Source organism: Oculina patagonica, chromosome 9 (genome assembly GCF_052425735.1).
Source record: "Oculina patagonica isolate OP01 chromosome 9, crgOcupat, whole genome shotgun sequence".
Lineage (NCBI taxonomy): Eukaryota > Metazoa > Cnidaria > Anthozoa > Scleractinia > Oculinidae > Oculina > Oculina patagonica.
In genome coordinates, this window is record NC_135766.1 from 30,029,130 (window position 1) to 30,044,286 (window position 15,157).

At 37.3% G+C, this 15,157-nt stretch overlaps 1 protein-coding gene and 1 long non-coding RNA gene across 4 annotated transcripts in view; one reads left to right on the plus strand and one right to left on the minus strand.

The window, feature by feature from the left end:
- The window catches only part of LOC144664765 (methyltransferase HEMK2-like), a 206,513-nt gene that overhangs the window by 53,566 nt on the left and 137,790 nt on the right, over nt 1-15,157 (plus strand). The window lies entirely within an intron of this gene.
- On the minus strand, nt 580-2,257 carry LOC144664855 (uncharacterized). Its single transcript, XR_013572866.1, has 3 exons — nt 2,010-2,257; nt 1,471-1,550; nt 580-871 (listed from the first exon to the last, which is right to left on the minus strand). It is a non-coding gene; the product is annotated as an uncharacterized LOC144664855 (long non-coding RNA).

The following is a 15,157-nucleotide window of genomic DNA, read 5'->3' on the forward strand; positions in this document are numbered from 1 at the left end:
TAATTGTTATAATCGCCTGCCACCGCGGTCCACAGTCCCATAGTGTTTTATTTGAAAATAATACAAAGTCTGCTAATCGCCTGCCACCGGGGCCCGTAGTCCGGTAGTCGATTCTAAGAAATGTTAGTAAATGTCATAATCGCCTGCCACCCCGGTCCGCAGTCCTGTAGTGTTTTAAGAACAGTAGATATCCTGAACACAATATAAAGGCTAACCGCAAGCAACCTAATCGCAGTCCGTAGTGTACCCAGAGTTCTACATGTTAACAATATATAGTGTTGCCCTTACAAATATAGATAGCTAACCGTGAACAGGCTAACCAAAGTGCATATTAGGCTAACCGAAATGAATAAGTAGGCCTCTCTAAACACAAAACATTCTGTCCCATACGTTCACTATGGGACTGCGGACCACGGTGGCAGACAAGAAATTAATGCATGACTACGCAGTGGCAGGCAATCTAAACAACAAACTTTTTGTGTCGGACTATGGACTGCGGTGACATTAAAATCAGTTCAGCATGAAATTTTGATATTTGTATGATGACTGCGGACTGTGTTATGGCAGTCATTTCAGTTATGCAAAAAAGTGCCGGGGTAATCTACAATCATGCCAAAACAAAATAGTTTTGTCATGAACCCAGAATGGTTTCAAAACTTACATGTAATAAAGTGTCAGTATTCACATGTAGCCTTATTGGGTTCTGGGATGTTCATATTACATAAATAGCTATAAATGTCACTAAAGTATATTCAGGTTTAAACTGGCAACATGTGGGAATCAATCATGTGACAATTTTATTACATTAACACAATGTGTATTTTTGAGTTCATTTTGACTAAGAGGAATGTCATTGCACTCTTCAAGTCACCTGTAAATAGAAACAAAACAAACAAAAACTGTTTATTTTGATGAAATTGCTATTTTTCCAGCATGCAGACTGTATATTAAATGGCCTTTTTCAGTGTGTGAAAAAAAAACTGACTGCTTTCATGTTGGGCTAGTGGATTCAATAATTTTTTCCACTTGCTAGATAGCCAAATGACATTTATGGATTTTTATTTTTTGTTGTTGATCTTTCCAGAGAAACATGGGACTTTGGGCAAGCATATAATGGTTTCACCTTACACAGTCTACCTGGGTCAGGCCAGGAAGAAATCAATTTTCTTGGCACCCTTCCTTTCATTAATCATAATTTTGCAGAAAAAAATGTCAGTCTTCATTTGAATTTTTTACATTGCTAGCTGTAGTTTAAAATGCTACTGAAGGCCATCCAACAACTGAAAATACATGCCTTAAAAAAATGTCAAACAGCTTTTTTATAACGTAGGCAAATGTCTGGTCAAAAAGTAGATCTTTTAAAAATGTCTCAGGTAGTGAATGTGTGAAGAGAGGAGGATGGGAAGTGCTGAGATTGGCTGAAGAGATCAATAACTGCCTGAACTTGTTATAATCCATAGTTTAACTCACCAGTAATTCAGAAAGTCCTCAGTTCTGAATTCTGTAAATCCTGTTTGCAAATTAGACATTCTAATAATCCCACAAATTACCTGTATACAACAAAATGCAAAAGAAACGTCAATCTATGTCTGGCAATACAATACACATCATGGAAAGATAGAAATTTAAACTTCAGAAATGGTCTCATTTATTTCTTTGCGGCCGGAAATGACCACATGGTCAATATTTTGACAAACATTTCCTCACGTATAAATAATTAAAGGATGCGATTCTTATTAAATTGAAGTAGCTTAACATTCAGATGACAAATATAAATAACAATTACATGCCTCGACGAACTGAGTGACATTACTATGACACATCGCCTCAAAATCTAAAGAGATCTATTTTTTATCGCCGAGCTCGGCTTTAATTCCAGTGACCTAAGACCAGCTAAGTTTTAGTACGATTCTATCTTTAGCACTTTTATAAATCTTCACATAAACGCCGAAGACATAAGCTTAAGCCAGTCTTCAAAATGAAATTATAGTACAATGAGAAACGCTTACCTGAAGTGAGCTCAGGTCACTGTATTAAGTCTCTGTTAGAAATGTTTGTGCGAAAAGCTTCCACCGTTTCTCCTCATTCCATATTCTTCTCCAGTATCGGGAATACAAATAAAGGATATCGAATACCCTTTGTTTCGGGACTCGTGATCGCGTCAAGAAGAAAGAACATTGACAAAACTATCCTATAGAACTCGAAATTGCAAAATCAAAACACTAGATCGATCGACGCCATTTTGAAAATGCGCCCGCAATACGGACCGCGGGGAATCCGCAAGCAGGGGGGGGCACAGCTTAAACTCTCCCCAAGCGCCACTCCTTTGTCTGAAAGAAATTACATCCAACCTCTCCCAAAGCAATTACAATGAAAAGAAACTGATAACGCTATAATAAAGAGCATACACTCAAGCCTTTGGCAAAATTTTCTTTTATTTCAAATGTAAATGGTCGTTGAGTAGGAAGCCAACAAACTTTTCAATTGTATTTTGTACTGCCGTACTTTTTCACGAAAAAGTAATAATGGCCATTTTTCAAAACACTATTAAAAAAACTACAACTTTGCTCAAAAAGATCCTAAGAGAGAGGTTCTAGTAAAGTTTTCAAGCAAATTTAAAAATATGATCCGTTCTGGTCACGTGACCGATGACGTCATACCAATGGGATTAATTAAAAACTACTTCACATATAAGTATCTACCAACGTGTAATTTCTTGTTACCTCGCATTTAATGCAACGCCAGATACGCACTTGTACCCAGACTCCCATTTTTTGAAAATTGTGCATAGCTAACTTAAATTTGATGTTTTGTTCGGTACCTGGGCAGTCCGAAATGCCTCACACCAATGTGCTTCAAACTGCAATGACTGCTTTTTTAGTAATAAACTATTTTCGTCACAGTGAGCAAAAACGAACTCCTGAGCAAAGTCACGTGACTAATGACGTCATCAACCTACGACTTATTCAAGAATTAGTTTATGGTAAGAGTTATTTCTATACGACGTACTACTCCTGCTGACTTCAAACTGACCAAGTTATTTGGCATTGACGATTTTTCAGTTGCAAAGGATTTTGGGAAGGTTTTTATTATAATTATATATTGTTTTTATAATTATTATTATTATTATTGTTATGTTCCTTACGTAATGTTTGCTTAAAGTCCTTAGCGCCGGGACCAAACCATGGTCCTGGGGCACTAAAGGGTAGTCAGTTTTTAGCTTGACAACACCCTCCTCAAAATATGCCCTGTACCCAGGAAGGTTATCTTCTGTAGTTCACTGATGCTTATTTGATTATTATTATTATTATTATTATTATTATTATTATTATTATTAGTCTTTTTTAAATCGTTCTTATAACCTCATGTACTCACCCAGATATGGCCAGGATTGAACACAAATGAGATGCATGTTCTTCATCATCATGACAGGCATCACAAAGTGTCCTCATTAATAAAAGTTCACCAAAACACACAAAATCTGTCAAATATGAAGCAATATGGAAATGCTAACTAACACAGTCTAACATTAAGAACTCATTAAATGATACTTGCATTCAATCCTGGACATAGGTGCACTCACCTGGGACATGAAAATTATGTACTGGAATACTTTTTTCTCCCCATTTCTTTCCTTTTACCCATTAGCTCTTGTTATGTTTGTCTTATTGTATTGTTCAATGAAATAAAAGTTGACAAAATATATTGTCATAACTCTTTTAATTGCTATGAATTCATTTAAATATTGTCATTTTATAATGAAATCACTTTTATCATTTTACAGTTCGCTCTGAAATACTGAAAAAAGAAGGAAACATTTAAAGGATAAAAATATGAGTATCAATTTGTTGTCTGTTCAGTTTGGTAGCTCAAAAATGAAAATCTTGTTTAGCACGATGAGTGCAGAGCCTGGGGGAGTGGTACTCCCATATAATTATGGGCTATATAGGTATGTGCTTCTCTTGACTCTCTTTTCTCGCCTGGGTCCAGCCGGCATATACTTCATGGTAGAAAGCCACGAGTGCACCCGAGGTATATACTTCATGTAATACTAATTGTACTGTCGCTTTCTCGGTGTATTAATGGTAGTTATCGTTATTGTTTCCATTGGTGGTAGTTGTTGGTTGTTACTAGTAGTTGTTGGTTGTAAATAGTAGTTGCTGGTAGTTATTAGCAGTTACTTGTAGTTGCTGGTAGTTGCTAGTAGTTACTAGTAGTTGTTGGTTGTTACTAGTATTTGTTGGTTGTTACTAGTAGTTGCTGGTAGTTGTTGGTTGTTACTAAGTGTGGTTAAGTGGGGTAGTTGTTGGTTGTTACTAGTAGTTGCTGGTAGTTATTGGTAGTTACTAGTAGTTGTTGGTAGTTTCTAGTAGTTGCTGTAGTTATATTAGTGTACTGGTAGTTGTTGGTTGTTACTAGTAGTTGCTGGTAGTTTCTGGTAGTTACTGGTAGTTACTGGTATTTTGGTTGTTAGTAGGTATTGGTTGTTACCAGTAGTTGTTGGTTGTTACTAGTAGTTGTTGGTTGTTACTAGTACTCGCTGGTAGTTAAGGGTAGTTATTGGTTGTTACTGGTAGTTATTGGTTGTTACTAGTAGTTGCTGGTAGTTACTTGTAGTTATTGGTAGTTACTGGTTGTTACTAGTAGTTACTGGTAGATGTTGGTAGTTACTGGTAGTTATTGGTAGTTACTGGTAGTTACCGGTAGTTGTTGGTTGTTACTAGTAGTTGCTGATAGTTACTGGTAGTTATTACTAGTAGTTGCTGGTAGTTGTTGGTTGTTACTAGTAGTTGTTGTTGGTTGTTACTAGTAGTTGCTGGTAGTTGTTGGTTGTTACTAGTAGTTGTTGGTTGTTACTAGTAGTTGTTGGTTGTTACTAGTAGTTGTTGGTTGTTACTAGTAGTTGCTGGTAGTTGTTGGTTGTTACTAGTAGTTGTTGGTTGTTACTAGTAGTTGCTGGTGATTACTGGTAGTTGATGGTTATTACTGGTTGTTGCTGGTAGTTGTTAGTAGGTATTGGTTGTTACCAGTAGTTGTTGGTTGTTACTAGTAGTTGTTGGTTGTTACTAGTAGTTGCTGGTAGTTGTTGGTTGTTACTAGTAGTTACTGGTAGTTGATGGTTATTACTGGTTGTTGCTGGTAGTTGTTAGTAGGTATTGGTTGTTACCAGTAGTTGTTGGTTGTTACTAGTAGTTGTTGGTTGTTACTAGTAGTGCTGGTAGTTACTGGTAGTTATTGGTTGTTACTGGTAGTTATTGGTTGTTACTAGTAGTTGTTGGTTGTTACTAGAAGTTGCTGGTAGTTTCTGGTAGTTATTGGTAGTTACTGGTATTTTTTTTATTTTTATAGTTTTTAGTTGTTTTGGGTAGTTATTGTTTTGTAGTTTTGGTTGTTACTAGTAGTTGCTGGTAGTTACTTGTAGTTATTGGTAGTTACTGGTTGTTACTAGTAGTTACTGGTAGATGTTGGTAGTTACTGGTAGTTATTGGTAGTTACTGGTAGTTACCGGTAGTTGTTGGTTGTTACTAGTAGTTGCTGGTAGTTACTGGTAGTTATTACTAGTAGTTGCTGGTAGTTGTTGGTTGTTACTAGTAGTTGTTGTTGGTTGTTACTAGTAGTTGCTGGTAGTTGTTGGTTGTTACTAGTAGTTGTTGGTTGTTACTAGTAGTTGTTGGTTGTTACTAGTAGTTGTTGGTTGTTACTAGTAGTTGCTGGTAGTTGATGGTTGTTACTAGTAGTTGTTGGTTGTTACTAGTAGTTGCTGGTGATTACTGGTAGTTGATGGTTATTACTGGTTGTTGCTGGTAGTTGTTAGTAGGTATTGGTTGTTACCAGTAGTTGTTGGTTGTTACTAGTAGTTGTTGGTTGTTACTAGTAGTTGCTGGTAGTTGTTGGTTGTTACTAGTAGTTACTGGTAGTTGATGGTTATTACTGGTTGTTGCTGGTAGTTGTTAGTAGGTATTGGTTGTTACCAGTAGTTGTTGGTTGTTACTAGTAGTTGTTGGTTGTTACTAGTAGTCGCTGGTAGTTACTGGTAGTTATTGGTTGTTACTGGTAGTTATTGGTTGTTACTGGTAGATGTTGGTTGTTACTAGTAGTTGCTGGTAGTTACTGGTAGTTATTGGTAGTTACTGGTGGTTACTGGTAGTTGTTGGTTGTTACTAGTAGTTACTGGTAGTTGATGGTTTTTACTGGTTGTTGCTGGTAGTTGTTAGAAGTTATTGGTTGTTACCAGTAGTTGTTGGTTGTTACTAGTAGTTGTTGGTTGTTACTAGTAGTCGCTGGAAGTTACTGGTAGTTATTGGTAGTTACTGGTTGTTACTAGTATTTACTGGTTGTTACTGGTAGTTGTTGGTTGTTACTAGTAGTAACTGGTAGATGTTGGTAGTTACTGGTAGTTACTCGTAGTTATTGGTAGTTACTGGTAGTTACCGGTAGTTGTTGGTTGTTACTAGTAGTTGCTGGTAGTTATTACTAGTAGTTGCTGGTTGTTACTAGTAGTTGTTGTTGGTTGTTACTAGTAGTTGCTGGTAGTTGTTGGTTGTTACTAGTAGTTGTTGGTTGTTACTAGTAGTTGCTGGTAGTTGTTGGTTGTTACTAGTAGTTGTTGGTTGTTACTAGTAGTTGCTGGTAGTTACTGGTAGTTATTGGTAGTTACTGGTAGTTGTTGGTTGTTACTAGTAGTTGCTGGTAGTTACTGGTAGTTATTGGTAGTTACTTGTAGTTACTGGTAGTTGTTGGTATTTACTAGTAGTTGCTGGTAAATACTGGTAGTTATTGGTTGTTACTAGTGGTTGCTGGTAGTTGTTGGTTGTTACTAGTAGTTGCTGGTAGTTACTGGTAGTTATTGGTAGTTACTGGATGTTACTGGTAGTTGTTGGTTGTTACTAGTAGTTGCTGGTAGTTACTGGTAGTTATTGGTAGTTACTGGTTGTTACTGGTAGTTGTTGGTTGTTACTAGTAGTTGCTGGTAGTTACTGGTAGTTTTTGGTAGTTACTGGTAGTTGTTGGTTTTTACTGGTAGTTGTTGGTTGTTACTAGTAGTTGCTGGTAGTTACTGGTAGTTATTGGTAGTTACTGGTAGTTACTGGTAGTTGTTGGTTGTTACTAGTAGTTGCTAGTAGTTGCTGGTAGTTACTGGTAGTTATTGGTAGTTGCTGGTAGTTACTGGTAGTTATTGGTAGTTACTGGTAGTTACTGGTAGTTGTTGGTTGTTACTAGTAGTTGCTGGTAGTTACTGGTAGTTACTGGTAGTTGTTAGTTGTTACTAGTAGTTGCTAGTAGTTGCTGGTAGTTACTGGTAGTTATTGGTAGTTACTGGTAGTTGTTGGTAGTTTCTAGTAGTTGCTTGTAGTTACTGGTAGTTATTGGTAGTTACTGCAGGTAGTTACTGGTAGTTGTTGGTTGTTACTAGTAGTTGCTGGTAGTTTCTGGTAGTTATTGGTAGTTACTGGTAGTTGTTGGTTGTTAGTAGGTATTGGTTGTTACCAGTAGTTGTTGGTTGTTACTAGTACTCGCTTGTAGTTAAGGGTAGTTATTGGTTGTTACTGGTAGTTATTGGTTGTTACTAGTAGTTGCTGGTAGTTACTGGTAGTTTTTGGTAGTTACTGGTAGTTGTTGGTTGTTACTGGTAGTTGTTGGTTGTTAATAGTAGTTGCTGGTAGTTACTGGTAGTTATTGGTAGTTACTGGTAGTTACTGGTAGTTGTTGGTTAATACTAGTAGTTGCTAGTAGTTGCTTGTAGTTACTGGTAGTTATTGGTAGTTGCTGGTAGTTACTGGTAGTTATTGGTAGTTACTGGTAGTTACTGGTAGTTGTTGGTTGTTACTAGTAGTTGCTGGTAGTTATTGGTAGTTACTGGTAGTTGTTGGTAGTTTCTAGTAGTTGCTGGTAGTTACTGGTAGTTATTGGTAGTTACTGCAGGTAGTTACTGGTAGTTGTTGGTTGTTACTAGTAGTTGCTGGTAGTTTCTGGTAGTTATTGGTAGTTACTGGTAGTTGTTGGTTGTTAGTAGGTATTGGTTGTTACCAGTAGTTGTTGGTTGTTACTAGTAGTTGTTGGTTGTTACTAGTACTCGCTGGTAGTTAAGGGTAGTTATTGGTTGTTACTGGTAGTTATTGGTTGTTACTAGTAGTTGCTGGTAGTTACTTGTAGTTATTGGTAGTTACTGGTTGTTACTAGTAGTTACTGGTAGATGTTGGTAGTTACTGGTAGTTATTGGTAGTTACTGGTAGTTACCGGTAGTTGTTGGTTGTTACTAGTAGTTGCTGGTAGTTACTGGTAGTTATTACTAGTAGTTGCTGGTAGTTGTTGGTTGTTACTAGTAGTTGTTGTTGGTTGTTACTAGTAGTTGCTGGTAGTTGTTGGTTGTTACTAGTAGTTGTTGGTTGTTACTAGTAGTTGTTGGTTGTTACTAGTAGTTGTTGGTTGTTACTAGTAGTTGCTGGTAGTTGTTGGTTGTTACTAGTAGTTGTTGGTTGTTACTAGTAGTTGCTGGTGATTACTGGTAGTTGATGGTTATTACTGGTTGTTGCTGGTAGTTGTTAGTAGGTATTGGTTGTTACCAGTAGTTGTTGGTTGTTACTAGTAGTTGTTGGTTGTTACTAGTAGTTGCTGGTAGTTGTTGGTTGTTACTAGTAGTTACTGGTAGTTGATGGTTATTACTGGTTGTTGCTGGTAGTTGTTAGTAGGTATTGGTTGTTACCAGTAGTTGTTGGTTGTTACTAGTAGTTGTTGGTTGTTACTAGTAGTCGCTGGTAGTTACTGGTAGTTGATGGTTATTACTGGTTGTTGCTGGTAGTTGTTAGTAGGTATTGGTTGTTACCAGTAGTTGTTGGTTGTTACTAGTAGTTGTAGGTTCTTACTAGTAGTCGCTGGTAGTTACTGGTAGTTATTGGTTGTTACTGGTAGTTATTGGTTGTTACTGGTAGTTGTTGGTTGTTACTAGTAGTTACTGGTAGTTGTTAGAAGTTATTGGTTGTTACCAGTAGTTGTTGGTTGTTACTAGTAGTTGTTGGTTGTTACTAGTAGTCGCTGGTAGTTACTGGTAGTTATTGGTTGTTACTGGTAGTTATTGGTTGTTACTAGTAGTTCCTGGTAGTTACTGGTAGTTATTGGTAGTTACTGGTTGTTACTAGTAGTTACTGGTTGTTACTGGTAGTTGTTGGTTGTTACTAGTAGTAACTGGTAGATGTTGGTAGTTACTGGTAGTTACTCGTAGTTATTGGTAGTTACTGGTAGTTACCGGTAGTTGTTGGTTGTTACTAGTAGTTGCTGGTAGTTATTACTAGTAGTTGCTGGTAGTTGTTGGTTGTTACTAGTAGTTGTTGTTGGTTGTTACTAGTAGTTGCTGGTAGTTGTTGGTTGTCACTAGTAGTTGTTGGTTGTTACTAGTAGTTGCTGGTAGTTGTTGGTTGTTACTAGTAGTTGTTGGTTGTTACTAGTAGTTGCTGGTAGTTACTGGTAGTTATTGGTAGTTACTGGTAGTTGTTGGTTGTTACTAGTAGTTGCTGGTAGTTACTGGTAGTTATTGGTAGTTACTTGTAGTTACTGGTAGTTGTTGGTTGTTACTAGTAGTTGCTGGTAGTTACTGGTAGTTATTGGTAGTTACTGGTTGTTACTGGTAGTTGTTGGTTGTTACTAGTAGTTGCTGGTAGTTACTGGTAGTTTTTGGTAGTTACTGGTAGTTGTTGGTTGTTACTGGTAGTTGTTGGTTGTTACTAGTAGTTGCTGGTAGTTACTGGTAGTTATTGGTAGTTACTGGTAGTTACTGGTAGTTGTTGGTTGTTACTAGTAGTTGCTAGTAGTTGCTGGTAGTTACTGGTAGTTATTGGTAGTTGCTGGTAGTTACTGGTAGTTATTGGTAGTTACTGGTATTTACTGGTAGTTGTTGGTTGTTACTAGTAGTTGCTGGTAGTTACTGGTAGTTACTGGTAGTTGTTGGTTGTTACTAGTAGTTGCTAGTAGTTGCTGGTAGTTACTGGTAGTTATTGTTAGTTACTGGTAGTTGTTGGTAGTTTCTAGTAGTTGCTTGTAGTTACTGGTAGTTATTGGTAGTTACTGCAGGTAGTTACTGGTAGTTGTTGGTTGTTACTAGTAGTTGCTGGTAGTTTCTGGTAGTTATTGGTAGTTACTGGTAGTTGTTGGTTGTTAGTAGGTATTGGTTGTTACCAGTAGTTGTTGGTTGTTACTAGTACTCGCTTGTAGTTAAGGGTAGTTATTGGTTGTTACTGGTAGTTATTGGTTGTTACTAGTAGTTGCTGGTAGTTACTTGTAGTTATTGGTAGTTACTGGTTGTTACTAGTAGTTACTGGTTGTTACTGGTAGTTGTTGGTTGTTACTAGTAGTTACTGGTAGATGTTGGTAGTTACTGGTAGTTACTGGTAGTTATTGGTAGTTACTGGTAGTTACTGGTAGTTATTGGTTTTTACTAGTAGTTACTGGTAGATGTTGGTTGTAACTAGTAGTTGCTGGTAGTTACTGGTAGTTATTGGTAGTTACTGGTTGTTACTGGTAGTTGTTGGTTGTTACTAGTAGTTGCTGGTAGTTACTGGTAGTTATTGGTAGTTACTGGTAGTTCTTGGTTGTTACTAGTAGTTGCTGGTAGTTACTGGTAGTTATTGGTAGTTACTGGTTGTTACTAGTAGTTGCTGGTAGTTACTGGTAGTTATTGGTAGTTACTGGTAGTTGTTGGTTGTTACTAGTAGTTGCTGGTATTTACTGGTAGTTATTGGTAGTTACTTCTAGTTACTGGTAGTTGTTGGTTGTTACTAGTAGTTGCTGGTAGTTACTGGTAGTTATTGGTTGTTACTAGTAGTTGCTGGTAGTTGTTGGTTGTTACTAGTAGTTGCTGGTAGTTACTGGTAGTTATTGGTAGTTACTGGTTGTTACTGGTAGTTGTTTGTTGTTACTAGTAGTTGCTGGTAGTTACTGGTAGTTATTGGTTGTTACTGGTAGTTTTTGGTTGTTACTAGTAGTTGCTGGTAGTTACTGGTAGTTATTGGTAGTTACTGGTAGTTGTTGGTTGTTACTAGTAGTTGTTGGTAGTTACTGGTAGTTATTGGTAGTAACTGGTAGTTGTTGGTTGTTACTAGTAGTTGCTGGTAGTTACTGGTAGTTATTGGTAGTTACTTCTAGTTACTGGTAGTTGTTGGTTGTTACTAGTAGTTGCTGGTAGTTACTGGTAGTTATTGGTTGTTACTAGTAGTTGCTGGTAGTTGTTGGTTGTTACTAGTAGTTGCTGGTAGTTACTGGTAGTTATTGGTAGTTACTGGTTGTTACTGGTAGTTGTTTGTTGTTACTAGTAGTTGCTGGTAGTTACTGGTAGTTATTGGTTGTTACTGGTAGTTGTTGGTTGTTACTAGTAGTTGCTGGTAGTTACTGGTAGTTATTGGTAGTTACTGGTAGTTGTTGGTTGTTACTAGTAGTTGCTGGTAGTTACTGGTAGTTATTGGTAGTTACTGGTAGTTGGTGGTTGTTACTGGTAGTTGTTGGTTGTTACTAGTAGTTGCTGGTAGTTACTGTTAGTTATTGGTAGTTACTGGTAGTTGTTACTGGAAGTTGTTGGTTGTTACTAGTAGTTGCTGGTAGTTACTGGTAGTTATTGGTTGTTACTAGTAGTTTCTGGTAGTTACTGGTAGTTATTGGTTGTTACTAGTAGTTGGTGGTAGTTACTGGTAGTTATTGGTAGTTACTGGTAGTTGTTGGTTGTTACTGGTAGTTGTTGGTTGTTACTAGTAGTTGCTAGTAGTTACTGGTAGTTATTGGTTGTTACTGGTAGTTGTTGGTTGTTACTAATAGTTGTTGGTTGTTACTGGTAGTTGTTGGTTGTTACTAGTAGTTGCTGGTAGTTGTTGGTTGTTACTAGTAGTTGCTGGTAGTTATTGGTTGTTACTAGTAGTTGTTGGTTGTTACTAGTAGTTGCTAGTAGTTGTTAGTTGTTACTAGTAGTTGTTGGTTGTTACTGGTAATTGCTGGTAGTTTTTGGTATTTGCTGGTATTTGTTGGTTGTTACTAGTAGTTGTTGGTTGTCACTGGTAGTTTCTGGTAGTTACTAGTAGTTGTTGGTTGTTACTGGTAGTTCTTGGTAGTTGTTGTTAGTTGTTGGTTGTTGTTGATAGTTGTTGTTAGTTCTTGATTGATGTGATTGTTACTGGTAGTTGTTGGTAGTTGCTGGTATTTTTGGGTATTTGTCGGGAGCGGCTGGTATTTGTGTCTAATTTTTATTTGTGTCTAATGTTTTTTCAGGTTGTTGTTGGTAGTTGCTAGTGATTGTTTCTGTTAGTTGTCAGTTTTAAATTTTTTGTACTTACAACTAATTATAAAGAGACAAACGCTTTGTTGTTATGGTATGTTTATTTGAACGTTTAGAATCTTTATCCAAATTGCGATACACCGTCACAAATTAGGGTTATTTCCTTCGGATCAGGTTGTTTGCTTTCATTATTACGGAGACTCGGCTTACTTCATCTACAGAACACAAACTAAAATACAGATAAAGAATTTAATTGTTTTTACCTAGTAATTCTTTTCAGTTCTGAATGATTGCAAACCTACTATGTATTATTTTCTTGTTTTCTTTTCAAATTAATCAATGATAAATTATGGGTATCGGACAGAATGTAACTAACAACAACTACCAGCAACTACTAGTAACAACCAACAACTACTAGTAACTACCAACAACTACCAGCAACTACTAGTAACAACCAACAACTACTAGTAACTACCAACAACTACCAGCAACTACTAGTAACAACCAACAACTACTAGTAACTACCAACAACTACCAGCAACTACTCGTAACAACCAACAACTACTAGTAACTACCAACGACTACCAGCAACTACTAGTAACAACCAACAACTACCAGTAACTACCAGCAACTACAAACAACTACTAGTAACTATCAACAACTACCAGCAACTACTAGTAACAACTAGTAACTACCAACAACTACCAGCAACTACTAGTAACAACCAATAACTACCAGTAACTACCAGCAACAACCAACAACTACTAGTAACAACCAGTAACTACCAGTAACAACCAACAACTACCAGTAACTACCAACAACTACCAGTAACTACCAGCAACAACCAACAACTACTAGTAACAACCAGTAACTACCAGTAACAACCAACAACTACCAGTACCTACCAAGAACTACCAGTAACTACCAGCAACTACCAACAACTACTAGTAACAACCAACAACTACTAGTAACAACCAACAACTACTAGTGACAACCAACAACTACTAGTGACAACCAACAACTACTAGTAACAACCAACAACTACTAGTGACAACCAACAACTACCAGTAACAACCAACAACTACTAGTCACAACCAACAACTACTAGTAACAACCAACAACTACTAGTAACAACCAACAACTACTAGTAACAACCAACAACTACTAGTAACAACCAACAACTACTAGCAACTACCAGCAACTACTAGTGACAACCAACAACTACCAGCAACTACTAGTAACAACCAACAACTACTAGTAACAACCAACGACTACCAGCAACTACTAGTAACAACCAACAACTACTAGTAACAACCAGCAACTACTAGTAACAACCAACAACTACTAGCAACTACCAGTAACTACTAGTGACAACCAACAATTACTAGTAACAACCAGCAACTACTAGTAACAACCAACAACTACTAGCAACTACCAGCAACTACTAGTGACAACCAACAACTACCAGCAACTACTAGTAATAACCAACAACTACTAGCAACTACCAACAGCTACTAGTAACAACCAACAACTACTAGCAACTACCAACAACTACTAGTGACAACCAACAACTACTAGTGACAACCAACAACTACTAGTGACAACCAACAACTACTAGTAACTACTAGCAACTACCAGCAACAACCAACAACTACTAGTAACAACCAGTAACTACCAGTAACAACCAACAACTACCAGTAACTACCAACAACTACCAGTAACTAGCAGCAACTACCAACAACTACTAGTAACAACCAGTAACTACCAGTGACAACCAACAACTTCCAGTGACAACCAACAACTACTAGAAACAACCAACAACTACTAGCAACTACCAACAACTACTAGTGACAACCAACAACTACTAGTGACCACCAACAACTACCAGTGACAACCAACAACTACTAGTAACAACCAACAACTACTAGCAACTACCAACAACTACTAGTAACAACCAACAACTACTAGCAACTACCAACAACTACTAGTAACAACCAACAACTACTAGCAACTACCAACAACTACTAGTGACAACCAACAACTACTAGTGACAGCCAACAACTACTAGTAACAACCAACAACTACTAGTGACAACCAACAACTACCAGTAACAACCAACAACTACTAGTCACAACCAACAACTACTAGTAACAACCAACAACTACTAGCAACTACCAACAACTACTAGTAACAACCAACAACTACTAGTAACAACCAACAACTACTAGCAACTACCAGCAACTACTAGTGACAACCAACAACTACCAGCAAGTACTAGTAACAACCAACAACTACTAGTAACAACCAACGACTACCAGCAACTACTAGTAACAACCAACAACTACTAGTAACAACCAGCAACTACTAGTAACAACCAACAACTACTAGCAACTACCAGCAACTACTAGTGACAACCAACAATTACTAGTAACAACCAGCAACTACTAGTAACAACCAACAACTACTAGCAACTACCAGCAACTACTAGTGACAACCAACAACTACCAGCAACTACTAGTAATAACCAACAACTACTAGCAACTACCAACAGCTACTAGTAACAACCAACAACTACTAGCAACTACCAACAACTACTAGTGACAACCAACAACTACTAGTGACAACCAACAACTACTAGTGACAACCAACAACTACTAGTAACTACTAGCAACTACCAGCAACAACCAACAACTACTAGTAACAACCAGTAACTACCAGTAACAACCAACAACTACCACTAACTACCAACAACTACCAGTAACTACCAGCAACTACCAACAACTACTAGTAACAACCAGTAACTACCAGTGACAACCAACAACTTCCAGTGACAACCAACAACTACTAGTAACAACCAACAACTACTAGCAACTACCAACAACTACTACAATCTTGGACAAAACT